Genomic DNA, 12,696 nt, shown 5'->3' with positions numbered 1-12,696 from the left:
TTAGTTGGAGTGTGCAACGCAGGCAGACGTGCTGCAAATGTCTTGGCACTAGTGGGACTATAGCAAAGTCCAATAGCCACGTATAGGATGCCACTAGGTACACTGAGTGTGTGCTAGTATAATGGCTTAGTTATAATTAGTTGGAGTGTGCAACGCAGGCAGACGTGCTGCAAATGTCTTGGCACTAGTGGGACTATAGCAAAGTCCAATAGCCACGTATAGGATGCCACTAGGTACACTGAGTGTGTGCTAGTATAATGGCTTAGTTATAATTAGTTGGAGTGTGCAACGCAGGCAGACGTGCTGCAAATGTCTTGGCACTAGTGGGACTATAGCAAAGTCCAATAGCCACGTATAGGATGCCACTAGGTACACTGAGTGTGTGCTAGTATAATGGCTTAGTTATAATTAGTTGGAGTGTGCAACGCAGGCAGACGTGCTGCAAATGTCTTGGCACTAGTGGGACTATAGCAAAGTCCAATAGCCACGTATAGGATGCCACTAGGTTCACTGAGTGTGTGCTAGTATAATGGCTTAGTTATAATTAGTTGGAGTGTGCAACGCAGGCAGATGCGCTCTGCAAATGTCTTGGCACTAGTAGGACTATAGCAAAGTCCAATAGCCACGTATAGGATGCCACTAAAAAACACTTAGTGTGTGCAAGTATAATGGCTTAGTTATAATTAGTTGGAGTGTGCAACGCAGGCAGATGCGCTCTGCAAATGTCTTGGCACTAGTGGGACTATAGCAAAGTCCAATAGCCACGTATAGGATGCCACTAGGTACACTGAGTGTTTGCTAGTAAAATTGCTTAGTTTAAAAAAGTTGTAGTGTGCAATGCAGGCAGACGTGCTCTGCAAATGTCTTTGCACTAGTGGGACTATAGCAAAGTCCAATAGCCACGTATAGCATGCCACTAGGTACACTGAGTGTTTGCTAGTAAAATTGCTTAGTTTAAAAAACTTGGAGTGTGCAATGAAGGCAGATGTGCTCTGCTAATGTCTTTGCACTAGTGGGACTATAGCAAAGTCCAATAGCCACGTATAGGATGCCACTAGGTACACTGAGTGTGTGCTAGTATAATGGCTTAGTTATAATTAGTTGGAGTGTGCAACGCAGGCAGACGTGCTGCAAATGTCTTGGCACTAGTGGGACTATAGCAAAGTCCAATAGCCACGTATAGGATGCCACTAGGTACACTGAGTGTGTGCTAGTATAATGGCTTAGTTATAATTAGTTGGAGTGTGCAACGCAGGCAGACGTGCTGCAAATGTCTTGGCACTAGTGGGACTATAGCAAAGTCCAATAGCCACGTATAGGATGCCACTAGGTACACTGAGTGTGTGCTAGTATAATGGCTTAGTTATAATTAGTTGGAGTGTGCAACGCAGGCAGACGTGCTGCATATGTCTTGGCACTAGTGGGACTATAGCAAAGTCCAATAGCCACGTATAGGATGCCACTAGGTTCACTGAGTGTGTGCTAGTATAATGGCTTAGTTATAATTAGTTGGAGTGTGCAACGCAGGCAGATGCGCTCTGCAAATGTCTTGGCACTAGTAGGACTATAGCAAAGTCCAATAGCCACGTATAGGATGCCACTAAAAAACACTTAGTGTGTGCAAGTATAATGGCTTAGTTATAATTAGTTGGAGTGTGCAACGCAGGCAGATGCGCTCTGCAAATGTCTTGGCACTAGTGGGACTATAGCAAAGTCCAATAGCCACGTATAGGATGCCACTAGGTACACTGAGTGTTTGCTAGTAAAATTGCTTAGTTTAAAAAAGTTGTAGTGTGCAATGCAGGCAGACGTGCTCTGCAAATGTCTTTGCACTAGTGGGACTATAGCAAAGTCCAATAGCCACGTATAGGATGCCACTAGGTACACTGAGTGTTTGCTAGTAAAATTGCTTAGTTTAAAAAACTTGGAGTGTGCAATGCAGGCAGATGTGCTCTGCTAATGTCTTTGCACTAGTGGGACTATAGCAAAGTCCAATAGCCACGTATAGGATGCCACTAGGTACACTGAGTGTGTGCTAGTATAATGGCTTAGTTATAATTCGTTGGAGTGTGCAACGCAGGCAGATGCGCTCTGCAAATGTCTTGGCACTAGTGGGACTATAGCAAAGTCCAATAGCCACGTATAGGATGCCACTAGGTACACTGAGTGTTTGCTAGTAAAATTGCTTAGTTTAAAAAAGTTGTAGTGTGCAATGCAGGCAGACGTGCTCTGCAAATGTCTTTGCACTAGTGGGACTATAGCAAAGTCCAATAGCCACGTATAGGATGCCACTAGGTACACTGAGTGTTTGCTAGTATAATGGCTTACTTAGAATGAGTTGGAGTGTGCAGAGGACAAGAGGGTACAGTGGCAGGATTGTGGTGCTCTGGGTAGAGGAATGGAAGCCTGCCTTTCTATTCCCTCCTAATGGTGAAATGCAGGGAGGAAATCCCTGACCTGGGCTACACAGACGCTGTTGCTGTTTGCAGGACCTGTCACTTATGGCTCTCTGACCCTGCCGCTTTGAGCCCTTAAAAGGACTGCTAGAATGTGCTCTCCCTAAGCTGTCTAACGCTGTGTATGCAGCGCATACAGCTGTATCGGCTATAGGACTCAGGAGGACGGAGCTGCGACACTGATGTCTGACACCAAAGACGCAGAAGGCAGATAATGGCGTTCGTGAAGAAAATGTCCGGTTTTATAATGCAGGGACATGTGACATGCAGATCCTATCACACATGCCGTTGCTTCTCTGGCTCAAAGTCCACTTAGGTGTGTGTGTGTCTGTGATTGGCTGACATGCTGGCCCGCCCCACAAGACGCGCGCGCTTAGGGAAGGAAGACAAGAAAAAAAAAAAAAAAAATGGCGATCGCCATTATAGAAACAGCAGTGATCTGAAGGCGCTGTTCACGCACACTATACACTGAAATGTGATAATAGTTTGATTCACAGAGTGACTTACACTATTACAGCAGAAACCAAGCTAGGATTTAGCTGTTTTTTGGCTGCTAGAACCGTTCTCGAACGTTTCTAGAACTATCGAGCTTTTGCAAAAAGCTCGAGTTCTAGTTCGATCTAGAACATGCCCCAAAATCACTCGAGCCGCGAACTGGAGAACCACGAACCACGAACCGCGCTCAACTCTATTGTTTAGTTTATTATGTGCAGCAGTTGTTACACAATAAGAGTTTTTAGATGTAGCATGTAGCAGAGTTCAGAAAGCTAACCCTGCACACACACCTGATTAGTAGTTTTCTATGTGCATTGATACTAAGCTGCTAATCAGTGCTGTGGGTGTGGTTGGACCAGGAAGCATGTGGGGAAGTAGTCCGGCAGTGATAACACTGTGTTCTACCTTCATTTTGCTGACTACAAGATAACATGTGATCTTTATGAATTGTGTTGTGCTGAATCCAAAAATCACATGAGTTTAAACCAGTTATGCCCATTTCTTCCCCAAAACTTTGTTTGCTAAGGAACTTCTTACAGTAATAATGTAACATTATATATCATTTTACTTATATTATTTAGATAGGATGAATTATCTAAAAGAAATGCTGAATTTGCAGTTGGTATAATAGGAAGATTGCTTAAAAAGCAGCTAAAAACTACCGGCATCTGAATTTTATGGCTATATATTGTAACACACTGCAGCATTCAGTCATTCAAGAGGCTTACAAGTCGCAGCAAATGTAATGCTGTTAAAAAGGTTTTTGTTGAATATGTCATTCAACACTTGAACTGTTTTTGGACGGTGCAGGAATGGTCCTGATATATACTGTTACATTTGTGGTTGCTTTACAACACCCAAGTAATAACTATTATATCATAACTAGTCCAAAACATCTAAAAATAGATCATTTTTCCATTAGACTGGCCATAATAAAAAGCCACTCAAAAAAATGTGCAGTTTTATCAAACAACACAATGCCAAAGATGTCATAAGTTTGGATAAAGCATTCAATTGGCATGATGACTGCAGGAATGTCCATCAGAGCTGTTGCCCATGAATTGAATGTTCATTTCTCTACAATAAACAATCTCTTAAGGCGTTTCAGAGAATTTGTAAGTACAGCCAACCGGCTTTACAACTGCAGACAAAGTGTAACAACATCAGACCAGGACGTCAACTTCCCAACATCTTCATGTCCAAAATTGTCTGAGACCAGCAACCAGGACCGCTGCTGCAACAATTGGTTTTCATAACCAAAGAATTTTTCTGCAAACTGTGAGAAACCGTCTCAGGGAAGCTCATCTACTTTCTCATCATCCTCATTGGGGTCTCTACTTGATTAAAGTTCATCGTTGTAATCAATTTCAGTGGGCAAATGCTCACATTCAATAACATCTGGAATGTTGGAGAGGTGTTCTCTTCATGGATAAATCCCGGTTTTCCCTGTACAGGACACGTGGTCGACTCGCAAATGGTGGTCACACCAGATACTGTCTATTTTTTTGACCCTTTCACCCAGTACTAAAACTGCCCATTGTAGAGGGGCCTTTTATTGTAGCCAGCATAAGGCGCACCTGTGCAATAATCATGCAGTCTAATCAGCATCTTGATATGGTTCACCTGTGAGATGGGTGGATTATCTCAACAAAGGAGATATGCTCACTAACACAGATTTAGACAAATTTGAGAACAATGTTTGAGAGAAAAAGGCCTTTTTTGTACATGAAAAATCTTTGATCTTTGAGTTCAGCTAATGAAAAATGGAAGCAAAAACACAAGTGTTACTTTTATTTTTTTCATTAGTATATTTAGGCAAGTTGAATCTGTGTAACAGTAATAGTCTGTGTGAGGTTCCATTGTCATGGTCATGTGTTTGGGAAACTGATGTCTACATGGTATTTCCATAGGGGCTTGACTGGGGCTCCCTATATTCTTCTGTAGGATGATACTACGTTAATGCAATCTGCATGCACACTAAGAATTTCCAGAAGTAATGCTAGATGGCTGTTTTGTGGAAATAGAAGAAGAAATAAGTGTTTCATCTGTATGAACAGAATATGTACAAAGAATATGTGTCTCAATTACACAGGAACACTGAGAAACCCTACAGTGAAGAGGCCCGAGGTACAGTAGGCAGCAGCACTGAGAAGTGGTGCTGAGGACCATATGGAGAAAAGCAAGCAGCAGGGGTGGCAGGAAAAGTAAGTATTAGTGTCTCGGGGTGTATGGATGGAACAGGGGCTCCTAGGCTGACCCTTAAGGGCCATTTACACGCTGCAACATCGCTAACGAAATATCGTCGGAGTCACGTCGTTAGTGATGCACATCCGACGCCGTTAGCGACATCGCAGTGTCTGACACCAAGGAGCGACGTTCAACGATCAAAAAACGTCAAAAATCGTGGATTGTTGAAACGTCGCTCCTTTACCAAATATCATTGGTGGGGCTTGCCGCAGGTTGTTCCTCGTTTCTGCAGCATCACACATCGCTATGTGTGACACCGCAGGAGCGACGAACATCTCCTTACCTGCGTCCACCGGCAATGAGGAAGGAAGGTGGTGGGCGGCATGTTCCGGCCGCTCATCTCCGCTCCTCCTCTGCTATTGGATGGCTGCTGTGTGACGTTGCTGTGACGCCACACGAACCGCCCCCTTAGAAAGGAGGCAGATCGCCGGTCACAGAGACGTCGCAGGGAAGGTGAGTCCGTGTGATGGGTGTAAGCGATGTTGTGCACCACGGGCAGAAATTTGCCCATGACGCACAACCACGGGGGCGGGTACGCTCGCTGCGATATCGATATCGATATCGCAGCGTGTAAAGTACTCTTAAGACTATGGCCCCTGTGCTATTCCTTATCTCAAAGGTAGACTTGATGGTAGCCAGGTTCAAGCCTCCAACGTAGCTCTGTCTCCTGTCCAAGCCCTGATACTACTTCACCGAAGCCAGAGAGCGGGCCAGAAACCCAGTTACCAAAGCCCTACAAATAATCACAGACAAGAAAACTTTTGCACACCACACTCAAACACAAAAGAGGGACAGAATGTGATCTGGGGAGTAAAGCAAAAGGTGTAGGAGATAAAAACACAACTGGAGAACACACACCATGCAAAACTGCAACTTGTAGATCACCATACAGGTGGATAACTACTCGAACCAAAGAAGCAAAAAGCTATAACTAGCACTCAGCCACAGAATCCAGAAGCTTATAAAGGGTGAGGGCAGCTGGTGGGGATCAGCAACCTGAGCTCCCACCAGATGGTCACAAGCCAGCAGGGATTATCGCTTGCTGTACTGGAGAGCAGTGAAACCAGAACCAGCCAACGCCCTTGACAGGTTGTGCAAATAAGTGATCTCAGGCTGTTTGTCAGACTGTAGGGTGAACAGAGTCTGACACTGCCATGACACCCTGCAAGTGTAACGCTGAACACTGCATGACAATTAGTTTACTTTTTGTTTACATCTTACATTATTATGCTCTGGTGTCTCTCATGATCACACAGCACATTAAAGGACTTTCAATTTGTGGAGAATAAATTTCCCAATTACAGTAAATCTATGAAGTTGAATCCTGTCATATTTGTTTGTCTTTACAAAAGACTTTTATGGTCTAGTGGATGATACCTTCTTAGATGGCATTCTCAAATACACAAAGAGAGACTATTGGAAGCTGAGATATGCTGAACTGTCTATTCACTACCATCTTGTCAAGATCTACAAAGATGTTATCAATCCAGCGGGAAGATCTATAACGCTAGAAAACGTTCTATGACTAGCAATCTTTCACGATATATCTATCTACGATTGTAGGGATTTGTCACATAACTCTTTAAAGACACAACTAACCTTGTTACTTTATTGAAGGGATTGATATGTGAATCCCTGTACAAATAGGTAACATTGTATGTGACATACTTTTAGAGCTATATTCTACACTTCAAAGGTGTACAGTCTGTCCAGAGCCTTCTTGTTATGGAAGATGTACCACCCACCAGACAAAGAAAGCTCATCCTGAAGGATCAAAAATGTTTTTAAAAACATAACATCTTTTTATTTAAGTCCAAAATTTAACTAGAGACAAACAAGAACACGTATGGTCCAATCAGATTACATTCTACAAATTATATATTGATGACTTCATATTAGTGTGGGAAGGTGATACTGACAGTTTGGACAAATATATTTACTATTTTATCAGATAAGACTGGGAATTGAATTTTACTGGCACCATATATCCTGAAACAATTGAATATATGGACTTGATTACCTTTTCTATTAAAGGGGAAATATTAACCAAAATGTATTTATTTGAATTTTTTTAAGTAGACAGTTTACTTAACTACAATAATTCCCATAATAAAATATGGAACTACATTGTCCTGTTTTGCTATTTAAGAGATTAAAGGGTTAAAGAGATAAAAGCAGTATTCCCATCTCCAAGATCCTATCCCAATATGTGGTAGGTGTAATGATAATAATAATAGCAAATACATTCAATTAGAAATGGAGGATAGTTGTCTTTACAGAACCAGGCACAATTGCACATTATACAAAAACTTGCCTCAACAGCAGTATTCTGAGAAAAAAAAAGAAAAAATTATATATATATATATATATATATATATATATATATAATATACACAGTATATAAAACTATTATTATGTATTATTATAGTGCCATATATTCCATGGAGCTTTACATGTGAAAGGGGTATACATAATAGGGACAAGTACAATAATCATAAACAATACAAGGCACAGACTGGTACAGGAGGAGAGAGGACTCTGCCCATGAGAGTTCACAGTCTCATATAGTAGGTGAGGGTAGAGCTGGTCATGCGGCGCTGTATCAGACTGAGGGTTATGGCAGGTTGTAGGCTTGTCAGAAGAGGTGGGTTTTCAGGTTCCTTTTGAAGCTTGTCAAGGTATGTGAAAGTCTGATATGTTGTGGCCAAGCATTCCAGAGTATGGGGGAGGCATGCGAGAAATCTTGGATGCGATGGTGAGAAGAGGAGATGAGAGGGGAGTAGAGAAGTGATCTTGTGAAGATCAAAGGTTATGTGGCGCCCCTGACCTGGTCAGGCACCACTGAGTACTGCACCCATGCTGGGGACAGTACAACACAGGTAATCCAGAAGGCTGACCGAGGTGTGACTACACAGGCGCATAGTGATCAGGTCTCACACATGTACCTTTGAGAGGACCCCTGGGGATCCCAGGAGGGGGCGAAGCCTGAGCGAAGCCTCCATCTCCACTCAAGGGGTGTGGTAGAGAGCCTGGTTGCTAGGTGGCGTAGGCAGGCACAAAAGGGAAAAGAGGAAGGAGGAGGAGAGGGGCAGTCTGAAGCAGAGTGTGGAGGAGTGAGGAGCATGGAAGTGGAGCTCAGACAGGAGCAGCAGTGCAGGTCCCACGAGTGAGCCGGTTTAGTGAGCAGCTCAGGGAGAGCAGAAGCGGACCCTGGAGCTGTTGCAGTCTAACAGCGTCCGTTCAGTGACTACCGACGGGGGAGAACGGTCACCTGGGAGTGCTGCCCGAAATCCACACACAGCTAAAGATAGAGCAACGGAGTGGAAAGTAAGGAGACTGTCAGGGAGATACCATGCCCAACGGGTAGCAGGTCCCAGTGCAGGGATAGATCCACCTTTCCCTTGCCAAACCTGCATGAGGGGGCACTTTACACCCCCAAGACAACACTACAGAGTCCGCAGCCACGTAGCCACAGTTAGGGCCCATAGTTCACAGGAGGCAAGCAGCTGGAGTGATCTGGTCCAGGCTACAAGCAAACGGGCCAAAAAGAAGGGGAGAGAGGCACCAGCAACTTCCCTGGGCGACCCCAGCAGGGCTTCAAGCAGGGGTTACCCCAAAACGGAAAGGGCTAAGGAAGGCGAGTCGGTAGCCACCCTCATCAGTCAGCCTAAAGGACACCTGGTTCCAGCCTGGTTCATCCCAGCTACACCCGGGTTACTCACCCTGCCACCATCAGTGAGTAAAACCCCTGAAAGACATCCTGCTTGTGCGTGTGAGTCATTCTGCGACTTGTAGTTCCACACACTTACACAGGGCCCTGGGGCTTGCCTCACTCTCAGGAGGCTATTACAACTGACTGCACCTACCATCAGCCCCAGGCACCCCTAACCTGCAGTGGCGGTCTCCACTGACCGCAATTCTGAGAGTGGCGTCACGACAATCAAAATAGAGGATTTCCTACCTGCGACAAGATCCAGCCGCGTGGAGTCCCTGAAGGTAATGCACCGCTGCACCGACACCGAGCCTCGGGGCCCCACACATCTGGCGCTGTGAACAGGATAAGGACTAGACCTGTTCAGACAGGTGACCATGTGCCTGGGCGGTCCGCTTGGAAAATTGGAAGCGCCGCCATATTGCCACCATGAAAAGCGCGCTGAAAAACAACAGCAGCCCGTGCTGGGAGAAGTTACCGCCCACGAAGAGGTGTGGCTACCCAGAGATCCCCTGGAGGGTCCTGGCCTCGCAAGTGATGAGAGCGGAGGCGTTCAGAGACGTCGGGAAGGAAAGGGAGCCAGAAGCCTGCTGCTGGAAAAGGCAGAGCAGAAACTGATAAGCCTGCTGTTGGGAGAAGAGTTCAAGGCAGTGAAGGAACTGGCACTGACACTGAAAGGAAGAGTCGGAAGCCTGCTGCTGAGAAAAGATCTGCAGAGCGGCGACGACGTGGTGAAGATGGCGTCTGAAGATAGGAGCCCAGAGCCGGGTTCCGCTGCCTGGTGGTCCTGGGAGCTTGCCCAGTTCAGTAACCGACTGGAAGCGAGGATCGTGCAGCAGATCCGAGAGGGACGTGCGGAGCTGCAGGAGATGGCTGCGGCGGTTCAGGCCTACGAGAGGGGAACCGCACGACGAGTGCCAGACCGAGCGGCGACGACTCAGGCCCCGACGATGTTACCGATGGGTGAGTCCTGTGTTGCCCCTGTCAGCGCGAGTGCCCCGACCCCTGCTGCCATGCCCACGGTCCCTGTAGAGATGCCCGGCGCGGCGACGCTGAATCAGGCCGCAGCCACGCCAGGTGCGGCCCGCCGAGCCCAGGCCGCCGCAACGATGCCCAGCCCGGCCCGCAAAGATCCGGCTGCCACCGCAACCCTCCTCCACGCCGCAGGTGCGACGCTGACCCAGGCCGCCGCCATGCTAGGCCCGGCCCGCCAAGACCCCACCGCAGCAGCGACGCTCGTCCGCGCCGCAAGTAAGGTGCTGAACCAGGCCGCAGCCACGTCAGGTGCGGCCCGCCAAGCCCAGATCGCTGCAGCGACGCCCAGTCCAGCCTGCACAGATCCCATCGCAGCTGCGACGCCAATTCAGGCCGCCGCAGCGATGCCCTGCCCGGCCCGCCAAGAACCAGCCGCAGTAGCGATGCCCGCTAAGACTCCAGCTGCGACCCTGATTGAGACTGCGACAGCGACGCTGATCCAGGCCGCCGCCATGTGAGGCGCGGCCCGTCAAGACCAGGCCGCCGCCATGCAGGGCGCGGCCCGCCAAGACAAGACTGTACCACTGTTTACCCCGGCCTGCAAGGCCAGAGCAGACACCGCTCCCCAGTCTAAGGAAGTCCCTGCTAGGAAGTCCCTGCTGGGGGAGGACCCCGAATACTGGAAGCTGAAGGCTGATCTAGAGGCCCAGTTCCCACAGGAGATGGTGGACCGGTATCTGCTCCCTCCGCACACCCCCAGGAAGACTCCGGCAATATCCACGCCAAAAAGTCCACTGCCCTGGCCGGCTGATGAACACCCATCCCCAGCGCTGCCACAACAGGAGTGCTCAGAAGAACTAAGGGGGAGAGGAGGACAGAAGGCTGAGGAGCTGACCCCGGAGCCATCAGCAGGGGATCCATGCCCAGAGCCAGAGATGTTGCCATATTCCCGCTGGGATGAAGAGAGCCCGACACCCTCCGCTGAGGAAGATTTGTCCAGAAACCTCACCTGGGAGCCTGCAAGCAGTGAAGTAGCAACCCAGCAGAATCCAGCCCGCAAGACACGGCGCCACAGCAGAACAAAGTTTTCCCCTGCACAGCAATCTCCGAATAGGAAGGATGAAGTAACAGCCAGAGACTTGGAAGAGAAACGGTCTTTAAGGAGAGCCAAATCCCAGGTCAGAGGCCCACTTTGTCGTGGAGTAGTGGAAGACTTTAGTTTAAAATCAGGATATGGCTTTATAGTTGTACCTGGAATGAAAGAAGGCATCTTTGTGAACAGAAGGGATGTTAGAGCCCATTTGCCTAGAGGACATCCAGGAAGAAACCTACGGGTGGGAGACTCAGTGGAATTCACCATGCACCAAGGAGAACGCGGATGGTACGCACTGGATGTTACACCATGTCCCAGAAGTCCCTACAGTAATCCTGCAAAAGAAACAGACACAGAAAAAGAAACAGACACAGAAGAAGAGGAAAGAAAAGACAAAGAACCCATTGATGAGACCACTACAGATGATGACAGAGATGGAGAAAGCAACAGGTGCCGCAGCCCTACAGGCCCAAGCCCTGGTAAGGAGGAAGAAGGAGCAAAGTCCATGTAAAGTAAAGTAAGAAGTACAGCAAGTTAAAGTACAGTTTTGCAACGTTTACAAGTTCAAGCATGTGCCCACATGAACTAATGTGAGAAACCTCTTTTTGCACTTTGGAAAATGAACCTTAAGGCTATGAACTGGCTATAGCCACAAACTCTCGCAGTGTAAATAGTTACCCCAGAGGTACCACCACCAGAGCCAGCCTGTTTAGAGGCCTGGCTCGCCTGCAGCCAGGGAGCACGCCTGTTTATGGGGCCTGGCTCTCCACCACAAAGAGGGTACCTGGTCAGCACCAACTGTGGAGGCCGCCTCTACATCCTGCCAGAAGAGGCTGAAGGCGCGGCTCCACCAGGCCAGGTATACCCTGAAACCACCAGACCATGAAAGCCGCCTCTACATCCTGCCAGAAGTGGCTGAAGGCGCGGCCAACGGGAGAGGCAGATGGTTACCAAAAGAAACCGGTGACCTGCCACCTGAGAGGGTTTAGGGTGGGTTAACGGACTTGTGGGTGGAGGGTGGTGATGTATGGTACCTGATGGTTTTAAAACGTTTTACCATGTTTTACTGTTTTACGCATTTTAAAATGTTGTCTTGCAGCCTGAGGACGTGCTGGTGATAACTAAGGGGGAATGTGGCGCCCCTGACCTGGTCAGGCACCACTGAGTACTGCACCCATGCTGGGGACAGTACAACACAGGTAATCCAGAAGGCTGACCGAGGTGTGACTACACAGGCGCATAGTGATCAGGTCTCACACATGTACCTTTGAGAGGACCCCTGGGGATCCCAGGAGGGGGCGAAGCCTGAGCGAAGCCTCCATCTCCACTCAAGGGGTGTGGTAGAGAGCCTGGTTGCTAGGTGGCGTAGGCAGGCACAAAAGGGAAAAGAGGAAGGAGGAGGAGAGGGGCAGTCTGAAGCAGAGTGTGGAGGAGTGAGGAGCATGGAAGTGGAGCTCAGACAGGAGCAGCAGTGCAGGTCCCACGAGTGAGCCGGTTTAGTGAGCAGCTCAGGGAGAGCAGAAGCGGACCCTGGAGCTGTTGCAGTCTAACAGCGTCCGTTCAGTGACTACCGACGGGGGAGAACGGTCACCTGGGAGTGCTGCCCGAAATCCACACACAGCTAAAGATAGAGCAACGGAGTGGAAAGTAAGGAGACTGTCAGGGAGATACCAGGCCCAACGGGTAGCAGGTCCCAGTGCAGGGATAGATCCACCTTT

The sequence above is a fragment of the Anomaloglossus baeobatrachus genome, chromosome 3 (assembly GCF_048569485.1).
Source record: "Anomaloglossus baeobatrachus isolate aAnoBae1 chromosome 3, aAnoBae1.hap1, whole genome shotgun sequence".
Taxonomy (NCBI): domain Eukaryota; kingdom Metazoa; phylum Chordata; class Amphibia; order Anura; family Aromobatidae; genus Anomaloglossus; species Anomaloglossus baeobatrachus.
Note: the sequence above shows the minus strand (reverse complement) of the source record.